This window comes from Limanda limanda, chromosome 6, assembly GCF_963576545.1.
Source record: "Limanda limanda chromosome 6, fLimLim1.1, whole genome shotgun sequence".
In the NCBI taxonomy this organism is placed as follows: Eukaryota; Metazoa; Chordata; class Actinopteri; order Pleuronectiformes; family Pleuronectidae; genus Limanda; species Limanda limanda.
In genome coordinates, this window is record NC_083641.1 from 14,689,055 (window position 1) to 14,709,288 (window position 20,234).

Sequence of the window (20,234 nt, forward strand, 5' to 3'; positions counted from 1 at the left end):
TTGTGATTCAAATTGAATACAGGTTGTGGTGGTGTAAAGAATGGGCTGCATTTTCCAAATACACATATCTAATGACAGATTTCCAAAGCTTCTTTAATCACTTTCCAGGCAGCAGTTTACAGATCAACAGTTTTTTGGAAAAAATATATATGTATATGGATTAAGTAATAATATATTGGAGGAAAAGAAAAATAGATGTTTGTATGTCAAACCTTTCAAACAAGAAATGCTAGTAGGTGTCTGCATGGGACAGATTCTCCGTCCGTGAGTTATTTCTGTGCTTCTGTTCAACCTATTCTTAGATGTTGCACTCCGTTAGAAAATGACTCATACACAATAAAACTGGGAAGCGTGCATGCTGTAAAAACAAAGTTGTTTCAAGGATTTATGAATTTTTCCTGAAATATACTTTAATTATCGAAACATATTTTTTATTTCTGACAATTTTATATAATGTAGCTTTTATTTTTGCTTCAATTGTTGCTTATTGAGAGTGGTCCCTGTTCTCTATTAATATAGAAACATATTTCCCTCAAGAAATAACCACAGGGAAATATTTAACCTCATTCTCTAGGCCAGAACCGTGTCTTTTTTCTTTTCTGTCCCTCTCTCCGTCATTCTTTCTCTCTCCTCTTCATCTCTCCATCCCTCAACAAAACAGCCAGCTGTAACGGTGGACATCAGCCCCAGAGAAAGGACGAAGTGGGTGGTCTGACTCTAAGTACATGTGCAGCTCAGCTGGGGGGCTGGAAAGATGCACAGACAGAGGTGGGAAAACCGAATGACAAAATAGATGGAGCGAGGGAGAGAGAGACAGGGGCAGCAAACACTTCGAGTAGTGAGACAGCGCCGGCTTCGAACTAACCACACACCTTTGAGGCTTTAGCTGCTAAAAGAAGAAATGACAGGGATTTGATAGAAACCTTTGAGGGAATCTTCTCGCTATCTAATTCCAAAATAAGCCTTGGACCGGAAAGTTACCCCTCTTCCACTCCCACATTCATGAAGACACTGACACTCAGACAAGTTAATTCCACCCATGCCCTTTTAATGCCAATCTTCTGATATGAGGACAGGGATAAGCAGTAAAAAAAGAAAGAGAGTAAAAAAACCATTTCATTCAGTTCTTGGAATAAAGATTTCGTCAATATCCAATCATGGTGTCACAGAGAAGGATATTGGTTAATACCATGTTTTTTTTCTTCTGTTTATCTGATTTATTTTAATATATGCATGCATGTGTGTGTGTGTGTGTGTGATGAATGTTTTTCTGGTGACAGAACACTTTTACCTCCATCAAGTAGAGTATGGTTTCATTAGTGTTAGTTTGCAGGATTTCCCAAAAACTACTGAACCTATTTCTTCTTAACTTGGGTAGGGGACAGTGTATGAGTCAGGCAGTAACCCAAATTACATTTTGGTTGTGTATCTGCATCAGCGAGTTGATCCAGTTTTAAAAAAAAAAATATTTGTGTGAAAACCCCAAAAAGTAATTGTATTCTGGAGTAATTTGAAATGGGCGTGGCAAAATGGCTCAACAGCGCCATCTAAGGAAAATCCCCTCAGTTAGCTTTCACCTAATGCAGCATACACCGTATTAATCAGTTAATGCTCCTTCACCTTCACAAGTAATAGAGCACTTGTCCTTCACTGCCATAGAATTCATTAATTGGCCGAACAGAATCGGATGGACAGAGACAGGGTTGGTGGGCTTGGGTGAAGGGTTGCTACTCAGAAGCTGGTGAACTCAGAGACAGACTGAATGAGTGACAGCTGGTTAACAGGTCGCAGAACACGCCACTCTATCTAGAAAACTCAATAAATGGAGTGTGAGATGGAGACTGAGGAGGTCAAATGAGACCAAACTGGTGTATCCACATTTCTATCCACCTGTTGGTGGTCCCTTTCCTTGAGGTTAGTTAGATGGCACATAAAATACAGTGGCTTGGCAAGCTACATCGAAACATATTTATGTTTGAAAATAAGGACTTGAAAATAAGTGGAAAAAATTGATAGATCACAATGTTTGACGTACTTTGCTTACAGCACATCAACAGCTTATCACCAAAGACTCTCTTGACATCTGCGTTGGTTATTTCGTCGATGTGACTCTGCTTTTTTAATCCTGAAATATATATATATATATTTTTGCGTATTTGTGTCTTTCGCGTGTTAGGAACCATCAACAAGCCCGCTTTCTCACAGGGAATCCTTTTGACATTATGTGTACCTTTTTCTTTGGGGCTGGTTGGAGAATGCATATCTGAAAGCAACTATGGAAACATCAGCAGATGATTTGAGAACTGACAAAGGGGCTGGGTCAATTACCAAAAACCAGATGTTGTAAATTTGACATGTAGATGGACAGGGAAGTTCCGGTGAATCGACAATGGAGAACCGGTGATGAGGTGGATATTGAGACAGGAAAAATGTCTGGGGACATCTGGTGGGCAGGTGGAGTCGGACAGGTGTCTGTAGTGGTGGGCAAACAAGGACAGAGGGAATGGCAGGAACGGATGAGGAAACAAGAGACAAGTCAAAACTGATGTAAATCTAAATAATTTTAGCTGGGTTTAACTCTTTTAATTCTTTATTAGATCATCCATATATGTAGCCTTATAATGAGCGGCTGTCCTTGCAAAGCTGCATTTGTCATTGCTGATTGAACCTTTTTTTAATCCCTTGCAGCCACTAAGAACAGGATATTTAGGTCAAATGAGTGTCCACTTTACAGCTATCTCTGTTTGTCATTTTTGGATAATTAAGCCTTTAAGACCCAAAAGGGGAAACACAGTCATCTCCCACTGCCACTTCAGGCTGCCTTCAAACCAAAACACATCTTTTTATTTTTGTCTCGATGCAATCATGCATGACATCATGTTACTAGATAATAGGTCACATTCTCGGCTAATGCCCACATCCATATTTGGGTCAGGCTTCACTCTTCAGAGTAAGTCAACATGGTCCTCATGCATGTCACCGACAGATTACCGAGGATTTATCCTGCTCATGCTACAGTGTACTGGTGGCTGAAAGGTTAGAGTCATGTGAGTGCAGCGTGAGGGCAGGGTAACATGTGGACAGGAGTTTTCTGTGTGTGTGTGTGTGTGTTTGTGTGTGTGTGTGTGTGTGCATGTGAGGGAGAGGGAGGGAGGAAGAAATAGGATGATAGATTATACAACCTCTTCAATGGTATAAAATTTCATTTGAAATTCTACTTTCAGCTCAATCTTGATAAAACACTCATGTGTCTTGTGACCCATTTAGTGTCCCATTGGTTTCATACCTACCCCAAACTCACTGGTTTCTCATAGGCACACACAAACACACACACACACACACACAAACACACACTCAAGTGCACGCATGCACACACCAAACGGTCTTATCAAGCTGCTGTGTGTCTGAAGCGTTGTTTTTATATTGCAGCCATATTTCATTTTGGCCTACTTTCTTTAAATTGCCTATGGGGTTTTGTATGGGGAGAGGAACCATCACATTTATATATGAGATTGAAGGAAAGGAAAGAGAGGTGGGAGACTTGTTTATGTTCTTATTCATTTTCCCTGCCTCCGTCTTGCTCTCCGTTGTCCCTTTTCCCATTGTGTTTCATTTTCTTTACTGCCCCTCTATTCCTCTCTTTCATGTCATTAACGTCTCTCTCTCTCTCTCTATTTCTCTCTCTCTCTCTCTCTCCCTCCCCAAGCATGTGCCTCTGTGCAACGTAATTTTAATTGCTGTTTAGACTCACAGGTGAGTTGAGGAATGATGAATGAGAACATCGAACAAAAGGGAGGGAAGAGAGGATGGTGTAAACTCTCTGGACATTACCCAATCTATTGTATGATGGTGTTTTAATGCGGTGGGCTGAATCAAATTTGAAAGAAAAAAAATGTCTTTAATTAAACTAGAGATTTTTCTCTAGTATCCCCCTCTCTCTATTTCCACATGTATATTTCATAAAATGCCACTTCTTTCACAGCTGTTCACATTACTTCTGATGAGTTTGGCAGAGAATACAAAATTGCTCCCTCCTCAACAATTTATTTGCTTTCCTGCTGTTGCATCAAAAAAAAATTCAAAATGATTCATGTGACTATTTCGCTGTAACAAATTGCAACTCCCTGGAAACAGAGAGCATGTATGAAGGAGAGGGACGGAAAGAGGGATCACAATAATTTGGCTTAGATTAATTTTAAGGTTAATTTTGATTGATTTTAAGAGAGGAAGAGGACATTCACTTACACACACACACAGTAGTATACTGCCTTGCACACATACTCAAACACCCATGAACATACGTCCTCTTGCTGTTTACTGTTAATATATTACCATACAAAAAAATCATTTTGGCCTTTGACACAGTAGAGGCTTTTTTGCATACAGACCACATGTATCTGCACAGTGTGTGTGTGGTGTGTATGTACTGAAGTATTTTCCATGCATGTTTATTGATATCATCAATCCAAATTTAAGCTGCATCCTCAGTGTTTCTACAGAATTTTATCCTACTTGTACGGGTAGCTGAGTTGGGGGTCTCTCCAGAGAATCTGCAATTGTCAGTGGAGCCTGCTTACAACGAAATAATGAACAGGTACAGGAGGGATTTAGCGAGGGTGGTTTATCGACTGGGTCACCGACAGAAATTCTCTTGGACAGATGATGAAATAAAAATGCAAATGCTAAAACAGATAGTCAAATATATTTACCTTGGCGGCCAGACCAAGTGAAAGTCCATGTGTGGAAAACACTGATTCAAGCTAAACATCAGTGGGAATATATAGCAGATAAAAGCAATTTAAAGTAAAGTTGTGGAATTAAAATGCAGCTGTGTTCATTTCCAATCTAAACAAGTCCTAATGGGAACCACTGAAGCCACAAATTGTCACATGCTCCTGACATGGCATGCATAGTTAGTTCTGTGTAGGCTGTGTGTGTGGGGGGGGGGGGGTTTATGCAAGCCATGCAACTTTTGTTCCTGTTAGCTCATTTAATACGATTTGTGCTCAGCAACTCACCAGTGAAATTAAGTCCTGCTAAAGTGGCCCTAATGGCTGTGATGACATTCCATTATAATTGATTTTTAACAATCTTAAACACTTTAATAACAACAGGGACTGTGGTGAAAAACTGTGTAGGACAATCACTGATGACTCTCGTCTCTATGGTATTTTGGTTTAGTTTTTTCGTGTCAGTTTGTTGACCTGGAATGACTGGACCAGGCTCAGTGTAATGGCTGGCAACCAATCACACTGTGAGAGTGAGTGGTGCTACTGGCGATAGATGACAGCAGCCCATCAGGGTACTTTACCCTTGCATCATGTCCCTTCCCGTTTTGGGGTGAAAACATATCCTCTGATTGGACTGGCGGCAAATGAAAATTCCGAGGTCGTTGCTTGTTTGACACCATGAAATAAGAAAACAGTATTTTCCTTCTTTAGGTATCAGGAGTTGAAGATCTACGCCTAGTAAGGCAAACAATTAAATATGTTACTTCGGCAATCAAGGATCAATGGTCAAATCTTGACATATACAACTTCAATCTTCTGGTAGCATCTGGTACTTTTACCTTCTTACGTTAGCTTTAACTAACCTTCTAGCTAGACTACAAGCTAAGATTAAATTGGGGTTTCCTGTTTCGTATTTTCTCTGTACTTCCCTCTCAATACATCAGTATTAAGTACGTTGACTTTCAAATGTATTACTGTTGCCTATAACATCATTAACTAACCTTTACTGAAGTGTCTTCCACAGACGTGCACTTATTGACTCCTTTCATCCTCTTTATACAGACGACCTTAAACATAGATCTCTATAGATCTCTATGGTTAACGTCGTCTGTATAGGTTTCATGCAAGCATGCATTGTTTCTTGTTGATGGCAACCAACAAAGAATATAATATAGTTTGTGGTGTTTTGTTTGGTAGCGTAGCCATAAAGGTTTTGACTGAACACATGCTGAAGCAAAAGACCTACAGGTGAATCCATATCCATAGTGGTGGTTAGTTCCATTCGACCAACAGGTTTTAATTTAACCTGTGCTACTGTTGCCTTTACACTGTCCAGTAACACTGTTCCTGCACATGTCATTCTCCTTTATTGTTCTTTGCAGTGTGATGAGATGTTATGATCATTGTCATGGTAAAAAGAGACATTGCTGCATTTTTGGCTGTAAAAAAAGAAAGTAATCTCCTGGGTTAAAGAAGTGCAAACCCACGCCTACTCCACGACTTGATTGCTGTCCTAATTATTACAAACACTGCAGGTTCTAAATGTAAACCTGTTGTTGTGTGGTATTGGCAGGTGTTAATATTGCTTCCATAAAGTGACAGAGAGTGAAATAAATTGTTTAATACAATTTTTTTTTTACTAATTTAACCCATTATCAGTTGTGGCAAGGGATCATATTCCTCTCTGTGGGCAGACTTTGAATAACGCTTTGAGAAATGCAAAGAGTGAAATACATCCACATACATGTTCTCCCTTCAGATGAGTAAACTATTTAGAAAAATAGTATCGTCATACCTTTTTGTTCCATTTATCAGGACTCTAAGTAACGTTCCATTCACTGAAATTAATTTTAAAATGCTGTCATTATCAAACCTTCTTATGTTTTAATCTCCACAATGTGCTGCTAATCCCCCGATGATAATGACTCAACAGCTTTGTTGTAGAGACAGAAATTAATAATGTTTGATGTAAGTGTGAATATGTCATGTGCGTGTTGAGATAGCGGCAGACAACCCGTATGTGTTTGTGAGAGAGGGAAGGAGCATGTGTTTGTATTCACATTGCATAAATAGGTAAAGGTCTATATTTGATTCTATATATATATATATTTATATATATGTGTGTGTTTATTTTTGAATGTTTTTCCTGTGTATTTGTTTTATTCCCTTAAACAGCACTGCCCTGCTGGCACAGTAGTAGGGATTGTTAACTCTGGTCAATCGACAGGACCCTATTAAATTAAATACCAGAAAGGGTTCAGAGCTCACCCCTATTAGCTTGGTGGTGAATAAGTATGAAAAAGACAGAAATACAAGGAGAGGGAGAGAGGGGATGAAATAGTTAAGAGAGGCAAAGGGGTTTCAATGGAGTTGAGGTCAAGCAAAAGCATGTTGAAGATGTAATACAGAAATGGAAAGTGAACCAGTGGAAAGACAAATTCAAACTACAGACGGGAGGAGAAAGGAGGGTCTTGTGTGGATTAGCAAAAGTTCCCACTCTTTCTCATTGTAAATATAAGAAGCCAATACTACAAATACAAAGACATTTGAAAATAAGGAAAAGGTGTTCTTTGATCTGCATACACAAGTGCATGACATTAATGGATTCATTAAAATAACATTGCCCGAAGTAAAATAATTCAAAGTATAAAGCCAGAAGGATCACTTCAGGAGTCTGCCAAAAAATGCATAATTGATGAGATAGATGCAGACTCAGACAGATTTATAAAACATAGTGATTTATTATACATACCAGTAAACTTCTTTCCTTTTATTTTAGGACAGTGGAAAGCAAAATACTGCATAAGGGAGAAACACAAGGCTGGCTAATGAAATACTTCTGAACTATCAAGTGACCATACATCAAAACATAACTTTAATGAAAGAGAACAGATGTTCGATTATAAAAGTTAGAATTAAAGCTTTCTCTTTAAAGAGTTGCTGAGTAGTAGACTGATCTGTTTTCTGAATTATTTGATGTAACGCAGAGGGATGAATTATAGAAAATAATTTATAGGCATTTGACCACTGCAAACAAGAAAAAATTGACATTATTTGACGACATGATGTGTTTGGTCTGTTGGTTTGAAATCAGATTTAGCATGGCAATCAAACTACTCAGGTTCTAAAAGCTATTTGCAGTTTTGTGGTACTAAAACTTCTCCGTTATCGTTGGTGCAATGATGTAGTGATGTATGCATTGACAGCAAGGTCACCTCAGAGGTTTAGGGACACATTTGTCATTCTTTGGAGACAAAGCCCAATGATCCATCCAAACCTAGAAGCTTGACGTTGAACAGTTTTGTGAAACCCTAGATTACGATTAATGATTGTTGACGTCAGTCTGCTAGATTGGAATGTACTGTAACAACTATCAGAGGGATGCCACGGAATTTTGTACAAACATATTTGGTCACCATATCAATGCCTGCACCCACTCCACTTCAAGTGTCAACACAAACGCAACAGGTAAAACTGTAGGATTGCTTTTGTGATTGTGCTGCATTGGCCTTGTTTTTCAGCAGCAGCTGTCATTGCAGATTAAGTCTACTCAATTTGATGATGTCGTTATGTTTCCTCAAGAGCCACCATGGCATTGACATTTGACACTTGACCACTGACATTAGTGTCAGACAATATGATGCATTCTGGTCATTCTGGCAATGACCTGCATACATGACACTGATATGACCATTGGGAGTAACCTGAGACTCAGTGCCTCTCTAAATACATCTGGACATTTGGAAAGGACGAGACAGGGACTGAATCGCCAACTAAGACAAGTGAATGACCCGTTTTAAAATTATTTCCACAATATTTGATGCACATAGTAAATTAGAGGTTACCTAGAAGAGGTTACTTGTCAGAAGAATGTTAACATAGAGTAAGTTTTTCGAAAAAGAACAATCATTTTCCTGCAGACGACAGTTCCCGAAGAGAAGAACTACAGTAGGAAGGTGCAAGTGAGGGGCATGTGAGGCCACAGACAGAGGAAATGCATTATACACACAAAATTATGTGTATATTTAAAAAAAGATTATTACGGATATTATATTTTGTGAATACACACTGCTGCAGATTTAATTTGCAGCTCTGGGCACACACACAAGCATACACACACAGTCTCTGCAAGTGTCTCAGAACATTTTCTGCGTGCATGTATTTGAAATGTCATTTGTAACTCCCCCAGTATTAGTGAGAACACGTGGAGTGAGAGTCACGGAGGGAAAGCCTCTCTTGCAGTGACAGCACTTTTTAACACAATAGAACCTCTGTGCAAGATGCCAAAAAGCATGGCTGAATAATGTGTCTTCATTTCAAACTGTAAATATGGAAGGAGAATGCGTTTTTGGTCCAAATCAGGATTTTCTATTATCTCTATTCTCTAGTTTTATTATAGAACAACATTCACAACAGACATGTCATTTTTTTCTATCCATATTGGCTATATATATAGAACACTTAAAATAATATGTTTCTCATTATGACAATAGGTTTGTCATTAACCCCACCAACCACACTCATATTAAGAATCCCCCCCCCCCCATGACATATTGCACTGACACCATTTCAAAACACTGCTTTCAGTAACTCATTAACAAGTATTGCATTGGAATTGTCCAAAGTGGACAAAAGCAGATCAAACATAAATAACAGTACTAGGGCTATACAAGAATGTGACCTCATGAAAACATCAACATCCGAGTCAGAGAAAAAGAGGTGCACAAACAGCAACATATGCAAACACATGTGTAGGCCCTGCAACAAATACAATGATGCCTATCAGTCAGTGTGATCTCTGACCTTGCTTTCCTTTGCTGGGCTCCATTATCTAGGGGTTGTAGTTGGTGACTTTAAGTTGCACACATGCTTCAACCTTTGAACATTTCTTTAATAGGAAATCGACTGCGTGCCAATGATTATGGCGCCGCGTGCCATCATTGGCAGGCGTGCCTAGGGTTGCCGACCCCTGCTGTATACAGTGCATTTCTACATTTTGTTACACACTCAAATATAACACTTAATTAATTTATCTTGAATTCTTTATTGATTTAGTTTGGACAGAAACTTATTTCTCTAATTGCCTCAGAAAACTTTGAAATAATTTCATATTTATCCCAATATGGACTTGACTCCTTTATCATCATTATGATGGATTTTTATGAAAGCTTGCCTTGTTGCAGATACAATTATCAACATGGTAACCTTGCTGTGCTCACTCTCTCACATTTTGACTGCTTAAATCAATGGAACATTTTTCCTTTTTGAGAATAAGCATTGAAAGGAAATGAGTCTACCTCTGAGACAAAGAACAAGCCTAACCCTATTTAAATTATCTTTGAGAGTTTTAGCCTCTCTGTGAATCATATTGTTGAGCCGGGGTTTATATGTCCTTGGGACCCCAGGGGTTGTTGTCAGAGAATCATTCAATCAGAAGCCATCAAACAGAAAGGAGGAGGTGAGAGACCTGATTAAGTACAGTTCAGAGATCCTTTTAATTTGCCTTCGCTTGGAAAGAATGACCTCACCTGAATCAGGCAAACTAAAGGTCATTATTTGAGCTTGGCCAGGGAGGGAAGCTCGCAAATGAGCTGGTTGGCTGGGCCTATTCTCATGGGGCTCAGTCGAGCTTAGGTAAAAGATACGTGGCTATGGCCATGTAGGCGTACCACTTGAAAAGAGTCCAGATGAAGTGGCTTTAACAGAATTACTCCTGGACTTGTGTGTGCTGTCTATTGGGCGGTGGATTGTCACATCGTTGGTAGAGAAAGAATCAAGCTACATAAGAGAATTGAGAGTCTCGCATACACCCGGAGCCGCTTTGTTAGATTGTTAAATGAGGCAATGAAATCCAAGCATTGTATGGTAGTTGGCGTTTTGTTTGCGATTGGTTCAGGCTTTATACAGGCATGGCCTAGAACTTAGAATCGATTTACTCTATGTTGCAGCACTTTCTATGAGCTCTGGGTAGAGACGAATACATAACTTGTGGTCAAAATGAACTCGTCTCTAGCAGATTATCTGAGTTTATAATTAGTAACAGAGCTCAGATATCTCGAAGCAATTCAGAGTGGAGCAGCTGCCTATTTGTGTTGAGGGGAGACAACTGAGGAAACATCCCTGTGGAGATATCCCAGGCATGTCCAACTGGGTGGAGACCCTAGAGCAGAGCCAGTCATGCTGGAGGGATGGCTCATACAATACGGCTGAGAAATGCCCTGGGATCCCTGAGGCAAATTCAAGCTCTACTCCAATCTTGCAGTCTCAACATCAGTTTTAGACATATCCATTACTACACTCTATTAATACTTGTCTACATCTAGTGTAATATTCCAGGGGATCTGTTTGCATGAACTCAGTGAGATTTATAATTATGTTTTATTTAGTGTAATACCCTGAAATGAAGAATTGTTGTGTCAAGTCCAGTAAAAAAAGATTCTTATTAAGCCCGAGGGGCGTTTTGTTTTACAGCTGGCAATCACTGTACGAAAAAAACAGACAATCAGTAGATACAGCATAAAAATCACAAAGAGGCCGATGGCAGTGGAGACAATTGATATTTTAACTTTCTTTTAAGAGATTGAACAAGACTGACTGGTCCTTTCTTAAAGACCTTATATTATAGAGATGAGAAATGCCAGTTAGTGCTCGAAATAGCTTAGAGTGAGCTCTGTATATCCCCAGAGCCCACCATGTTGCACTATAGCCCAGAATGGACTAAACACTGGTTCTGGAGAGGATTTTTTTTCACATTGTCTGAAGGCCAATGTTAAGTCGCCTACACACTGAGGTGAGGGATACTAAATTGGTTGCAATCTGCACAGTCACCACTAGATGCCACTAAATTCTAAACGAGCCTATGGGTACACAGAATGTATTTCCTTTGTTCAAACATTATATTTGCGATCTAACAGTTCCTCACATGGTAAAACAAACGATAAGTTACTATTTTGTTGTTGTCATATTCAAATGAAACAAGGTCAATCATCAGAAGTATGTAACACATATCCAATGCAGGATATCTGTCCTTTTGAGCTCTGCATGTGTGAAGTTGATCACATGTGTGGACTGCTGCTTGTACTTGTGTAGGGCTTGTGAGAAAGGTGAGTAAATGTATTACATGAACAGCACTGTTTCCCTGACCATGAGCTAATAGTCATATCAAGATCTCCCCCCAGGTCATACGAGACTATGTAATTCGACGATTGAGGATTTCACACTAAGCTTTCTGTCTCTTACACACACATACACAGACACATGCTTGCACTTTCAGCCCTATGGCCCCAAACTCTCTATAGCTGCTTTGTGGGTACAGGCAACATTATTTTTGATCTATGTTCAGATTACATCACACATGTCAACATCCAAGTAACTTTCTTTCCCAGCACAGATTGTCATGTCTGAATGGCAGAAGCAAAAAAGTACAATGATGCTGCTTGTTTCTACAAACACTAATTTCTATAACGCCGTTGATAAGCGCTCCTCTTTCAAAACAGTATGACTGTGGATACTAAACAGGCTGATAACATTCTCTATATGTTGTCTGTAGTAGAAAAAATAAAAATAGACTAGTAGGCTTTATTATTTTTTATATCAGTCAATATCTGTTATGCTTTGGGCTAAGACCTACATGAAAGGTAATAATGAGCCCAATCACCACATGAGTTCATGAGCACTAAATGGGTTGTCACAACAGACGTCATTCTCTCAGTTGATTGTATGATTATAATGATACAATTACCAGCCTCCACCATTCATATTAAGTGGACTGTAATTTCAGTATGTTTTCAACTAAATCCGTACGTGCACACCAAGACAGAAATATGTGTGAACTTTGTTTTTGTTTGATGTAGCGTAGATCCATTCATACGCCCCTAATCACACGTTTCCATATCAATGCCTGCACCCACTCAACTTTGAGTGTCAACACAAAGACAACAGGTACAAATGTAGGATAGTTTTGGTGATTTTGCTGCATTGGCCTTGTTTTTCAATAGCGGCTGTCATTGCATGTCATAATTACATTACATTATTTAAACTGCTATTACCATAAATTCAACACATGCACCTGGTTGGGTGGTGACGTTCTTTTCATGGGTTCGTCCATTTTCTCAATCAATTTATTTGATTTTACTCTCATCTCATCTGGAGACGCACATTAATATCAGGTGTAAATGTTATCAAGGAAAAAAAAAATTCAAGACGCATTACTACAATTACGTGAGAATTATCAAGTCCACAAGTAATCCCGCTAAGAAGCTGCTACAAAATTATCAAAAGAGTTTAGCTGTCAATCAAATCTGAACTTGTCTAAACCCACATGGCACTGAGAAGAGGTTTGTGTCCAATCAAAGCTTGTGTTGGTGGACGACAGGTGCACAGTGTGTTTCGCTTAAAGTATTTTGTATTAAGTGTAATTACTCTACAACCCCACTTCAATTATATTTATAACCGTGATAAAAAATACTGTCTTGTTCAGCTAATCACTGACCACTTAAAATGAGCTAAGGACCAGTTATTAACAGCTGGCAAAGAACTCAGTCATTTGTCTATCTGTGTATGTGTGTGTTCCCAGTCAGCACACACACACACACACATCATGACAAACACAAGGACACAGCCACAGGAGGTTGCTACATTCCACTGCAGCAGCCATCTATTGTTCACTAGAGTAAATACACAGCAGATAAATTAATAGAACAAGAACTTCTGAAGTATTGCCAGTGAGCAGGATATGATCCCTCTGGACTTAAGTCACAGTTGTATAATAACAATTCAATGATTTGGGAAATGGTTTTATCAACACTGACTCTGTCGGGGGTTTCTTTACATGAGCTAATACAACTTTTTACAAACCGAGCACCAAGCTGAATTCTGTGCTTGCTAAAAAAAAATCATTGGATGATAGTGTTAAATCTTTGTCAGCCAAGACGGTTGGAGAAATACTTAAAAATATGTTTGTTTAGTTTGAGCCTTTTCCCTTAAAAGTAAGGTTACAATGCATTTGGTTTTACACATGATATTGTCAACGGATCCATGCTTCTTTTGTGTCCACAATGCCATTGTGTACGTCTGCAAAGAATGTATTACCCCATTATGTGCTGAAAGGTTTCGCCCCAAGTGATGAAATTAACTTCTGACATCCTTGAGCTTACACCTCCTGGCCCTCACCACCAGAAGTGTCTGTAAGACAGTGCCTGCAGCCTTTAAGCCAGGTTCCACAGCCTGAAACCGAACACGCTTTGGGAGTGTGTGGATGTAGAGTGGCAAATTCTCTTTGTGTCACAGCCCATATATGGGGCTTGCAAACTTCACTAGAGTGGAGGGGAACGCTGTTGTCCAATGCCACGGTTCTGCTTGACTCATGTTAGATACTGCACTGCACTGTACATTGAGGTGAACGGTGATGTAATTACACTACGTCAGCCATTACTAATGACCACTTAGAAATATCGTTAATTTGTTGGAGTCAAGTCAAGTCACAATTAGTCATATGACACAATTAAAAACAACAAGAAATTAGCCAATGTCCTCTACAGTCATAAGAAAGAAGTATTATAAACAAGTATTCACTTATATGTTGGCGACCTGTCCAGGCTGTTGCCCAGCTCTTGCCCAATGGCGGCTGGGATTGGCTTTAGCTCCCCAGAGGATAAGCTGTATAGAGACTGCATTGACGGATTTTTGGATAGTGGGGAAGACTACTATGGAACAAGAGGCTATTTCAGTCGCCTGGGGCCTGCAGCAGGGAAATCAATGTCACTTAATTTTTAAGACAAGAATGGGGGATTGTTATGGAGCAGGATGTTGTGAGGATGGCCTATTTGACCTGGGGGCAGAATTTAGAATCAGAAAATCAATTATATAATGATAGGTTGGACAATTGTCAGGGATGCGCTATATAAAATAATGGACACAGGCACAGAAATAAAAGCACAGACACTGATAACGACTGTCGTCGTCATTAAAATGATCATTGATAGATAATAAGGACACAGAACTCACACAAAGCTCACAAACAAAGCTACCCACTGTCTTAACTCACTCAGACAGCATACACGTTTTATATTATTTTAGAGGTGTGTTTATACACACTACATGAAATATAACTCCCTGAGTTGTAAATTCATGTTTTCAAGACCTTCTGTCAATCTACCCTGCAGCATTGACTGATTTTTCCCTAGACCGATCTGTGACGTCAATATCCCTCCTGTGTCTTCACCTCTCTCTGACCTCTGACATTCAGTATGGCCTGACCTCTGCATGACCCCATGACCCAGGCCCAGGCACAACCACCGACAGCTCACTTCATTACTAATGGATGTAACCCAAAATAAAAAACTAATTTGGAGACTCTAATTTTTTGGCACTATTGTTTTATGGGGTCAGCTAATCTGGCACATTTAGAGAGGAGCAATTATCCCAGGCTCAGCTTGTCTCCTGTCTAATGTGGAGGAGAGAGAATAAATAGATGGGTCACGACAGGCAAAGTTATTTTCTAGTGAGGTCATTGGGTCACTTGTTGACATTAAATGTGGATCAGATACATGTGATGGGGGAGGTGAACTCCACTAACCATGAATCCAACTTTTCACTTGTGAAAATATTACATCAGTATGGCTCAGTACATGGTGCTGCATCCGGTTCTTTGTTGTCTGTGTGTTTCTCTCAGTTTTCCAGTTACAGTTTTTATAATGTCCTACATATAGAATACACACAAACAGTAAACGTTTCTTTCCTCACAAATGCTTCCATGGCCCAGTGAATGTGAGAACTGTGTGTTTTGCGTCAGGCTTTGTGTGTCTGGCGAGTGGAAGACAGACAGGCCAATTACCCTGCAGTGGCAGTCTAAGCCTGATCCCTCAGTACATGGGTCACAGGGTGGTGGACTAACCCAGGCTTGGCGCACACCAGGGGGGACATAGAGGTGCTCTTTGCACTCTTGTCCTGTCACTGAAACCCAGCCTGGAACGGCAAGGACAGACACCATGTCCACTTAATCTGCTTTAGAGGTAGCCAAGGGCATGTCAACACACCTTAACACATCACGCCAGTAAAATTAAAAACATTTTAAGTCGGGCACTTAAACATATAAAAGATGGGCAATAAAACATATACAACAATACTCTGAAAGAAAAGACATACAGCATGCTTGTAAATACTTAATGAACCATGCATGGGTGTATATAGGTGTATTTATACATCTTAGATTGAATATTGGTGAAGCCAAAGTGTCATAAATTTCACCTTAACCATTTTAGCATGATGGTGCATGGTCCAAACAATCACAATTGTTTAAATTTCTTATTCGATGCTGAAACATTATGATTGACACCTGAGACCAACTTGCAATTGGTTGTGTACTTACATCATCTCATTACTGTTGGTCCAATCTCTCCTGCGCAGACTCTGGCTCCAACTGACAAAGTCTGTGCAAGTCGGCAGCCTTCGTATCTGGAGTAGTTTGGCTTCATTTCTGGATAGTGGGTGGACACGTGCACATTTAAAGACAGAAACAGGTCCAACCCATTCTTGCACGATTTGATAGTATGTGTATCTCTCTTCCTGTCTCTCTCTCTTTCTGACACACACACACACACCTGATTGTGAGCAGCATACAAAATTAGTCATTTAACTGTACCATTGCCTTATGTCCTTCAGCCATGTCCTTACCAATTCCCTGCTCCTCCACTCTTACCCTCTTTTCTTTACCTTATTCACTTCTCTTCTGCCTCCCACTCTTTCCCTTTTGCCACTTCTTCTACCTCTCATCCCTTTGTGCATTTTCTATTTCTTCATCCTCTGTTTTTCACCATCTCTCACCTCCCTTTTCTCTGGACTCATGAGTGAGAGAAAAGAAGGGAAAATGGAAAAGGAGAAATAATGGAGGGAGGGGAGGATACAGGCTCTGGGATTTGAGCCAGCCTGTTTATCCTTTGGTTTGTACTGTGCTGTGTGAGTGTTCCTTGTTCTCAATCTGTCTGTGGGTGTGTTTGGCGGTGGCTTTTTGTTTGTTGCTGCCTTTACTGTTCGACGTCACTTTTGGCAGACCAGCAGGCCTGAAGCAGCAGCCTAAGGCCTAAAGGCACTTTGAGCCAAACATAGAAACATGCAGAGCAACAAGGCAATCATGTGCCATTTGTCTCCTACTTCCCAACAAGGTTAGAGCCATTTAAAAAAAAAATGAAATAAATAAATCACTAAAGATAAAGATCGCTTGCGGCCGTGTGCCCACACACAAGAGAAATTTTTTAAATTCTGTCCTTATTTCATTGTTATTGAAAACAAGCGTGCTTCCAGGCCAGGCATTTTCTTCTTGGCAAACCCAGTGATTGCAATTGACTAGTCACCCTCAACTCTCCCTGACATACAGGGCTAGTAGCAACCTCACACCCTAAAGGCTGCATTACTTTTTGGACTGTTAAGGTAAAAAGACAGTTGCTGGTCGAGTTTATTACTATGAATACCATTTGTCTCGCCCATACGTGGTTACAATATACCCTCTGCAGGCTTTGGATCTAAGCAGACTTTTCGCTGCCTTATCAGCTGCTTCCACCTTAATTTAATCATCAGTTTACTACACAACAAAGCAGAGTCTGTGGATTGGGGTTCGGTTCATTTGGACTCTAAATTGGCTGTAGGTGTGAATGTGGGAGCAAATAGTTTTTTAACATTGACCCTGCGATACACTGTTGACTTGTTCATGTTGTATCCAACGTCTCGCCCAATATTAGCTCGAATTGGCTCTAGCACTCCCCACAACCTTCTAAGGATAAGCGGGATATTTGATTGCATACTTTGCATATTTTGCCAGAATATGAAATACTCTATATGTGGAAATACCTTGAAGAGGTAAATTGTTGAATTTGTATTTCCTCAAATCTTTTGTCCATATTTATTTCACAGGTCAAGATTAATCAGTCTGCACTTATCGCTGGTTTACATTATTATTCATCCAATGATCCATTTTCCATATGTCCTCTTATGCAGGGCACACACGAGGCCAGAGACAGTTAAGGGACTGAACAGGTTGCTATTCTATCACATGAATAACACATATTCACTCTACCCTTCACACTTACAAGCAATTTACTTCCATACCCTCATGAGCATTTTTAGACATTAGTGAGACAGCTCGGGTCATAAGGTAAAACATGCAAAATAATTTATTTTGCAAGCAGATTCCAACGTCAAATTGTTCTGTGATGTGCAAAATATCTTGGGCTAAAAATTCAGATTTAGATGTGAAGGCCATATTATTTGCATTACTTTTTTGCAAGTCACTACTTCAAAAAAGGAATGCATGCCACGCTCGATGAAAACTTTCAAAGAAATGTCCCTACATGTCTAAATCACCACATTCAACCAAAGAGCTGTCAAGATTTTGTGTGCATGTGTGTGTGCGTGCACATGAGCACATGCACCAAAACATTGCAATCAGCGAACACACCAAGCATCCCTGCCTGCCGTCTACATAAACTGAGGATGTCTTGGCGTATGTGCCACATTGAGCTGATGCTATAATTAGCTGCCTAATCATAATCATTGTTACATTTCTCCCATTCACTTCCTGTGCAGGGGGAAATCTCAGGCCAATTTACATCATTAAAGTAATTGCCCAACACTTGCTAATGCACCAGTTAATGCCAGCTTATGTCAATCTAGCCTCCCTGCTAGCTCTCATTTGCCATGATTAGCCACTGATGCTAACTGAGCAAAGCAGTGGGAGACACATCATTTGCATTCTGGCTCAAACACTGAAAGGGTAAATGGACTGCATCTACTGTATATGGCACTTTTCCAGGCTGTCGACCACGCAAAGCACTTTTCAATGTAGGTCTAATACACACGTTCACACACACTGATGATGCAGCATTAGGAGCAGTCAGGGGTTCAGAGTATTGCTTAAGGTAATTTCCAAACTATCTGCAGCAGCCTGAAAACAAACCAGAAACCACCAAAACACGAGAAACCTTGGATCGGTTCGTCAGATCAAAGCTGGTTTACTCAGAAAATAAAGTTTCTGTCATATTTTAAGGGTCTGCGTATCTTTACCTTCTCTACTTAGTTTCTTCTTCTTTAATTAGATAGGTAGATAGAGTACCCCACCAAATACTGGTATAAACTGTACTGGTAAAGTGTTATAAAAAAAGATGTAACTTCGTGGGGTAATCATTTTAGAGTATAACAACTTTCTTGTCTAAACCTGGTTTACTTGTTACCCACTATGCAACATGATCATAGACAGTTTACGTTGACGGGCTTGTATTCCTCAGCCTGAGGTGACATCATCAGAGGCAGCTCATCGTATGTCACAGAGCCCCCTCCTCATTGTGAGCTATATTTACCTTCTTTTTTTTTACATTCGCGCATGCTCTTTTAAGAAATGAACATATTCATGCTACTGATACCATATACCCTCTCCATTGTTTGCACATTATCTGTCTTCATTTGGTGTGCAGATTCACCCGTTGTACTTGTAACAATTGTAACCATTTCCCTTCTTTTTTATTTCAGTCACTGAACAATATAAAGCAAAGTTTCAAAAAAGAAGCCAAGCATCAACTGTACTTTCTGTCAGCCTGCTGGATATATCATTTACCATCAAGGTGTCACTGGAAACTTTTCATTTTTCAGAAGTTCATATTGTGTTGAAGATAAATGCCACAAGTCTTATCGTGGATTTCACCCAACTGACATTTACAAGTTTTTGGCCATTTGACTGAACTTCTCCGATAAACTTTAAACTTTATGATATGACTAGATGAGACAGAATCGTGTGCAGGCTCATGTTCAGCTCAGCTCAGCATCCAGGTCATGTCAGAGTATGTTTTGGACCTGTAGCCTCTGAAATGGAGTAAAACATCTGACTGTGGGTTCCTGGAACAGAAAACCAACTGGGATGTAGAACAGAGAGCGACCGCTGTAACAACAACACAAAATGACATTACAATTCACATCAAGACACAAATGCATATTGGTTCAAAGTAACCAACTATCAATGGATTGGACAATTTTATGTCCTAAAGACCACAATGAGTGGACAGTGTGTGTTGCTTTAAACCATTTGTCTGTTTTGTCTAGTTATTGCTGCTGAGTCATGAAGTTTTTATTGCATTGTAAAGTACAAAGGTAGACTGTATGTCAATTAGATTTACAAGAGAAGAATTTATTACAGATACATATTCATAAAACCACAGACATGCTCTTACTGAGGGAGAAAGGAAGAAGCTGCAAAGGCTGTAACCATTCTTCAAACATAGATTTGAACATGACGAGAGACTCAATACTGGAAACCACCTTTCTGTGGGATCACAGTAGCAATTACACCGGTCAGTACTTAGTAGTATTTACTTTCTATTTACAAAGGTATGTGATTGTATTTCAATCCACACTTGTCTTCATCCTCGGCTTTCATTTTAAGCTAAACTCCACTACTGTAAAGTTTGTTGAGTGTAATGTGCGAAGGTGGGATGCCATCATGGTGAAACCCTGCCCAGAGAC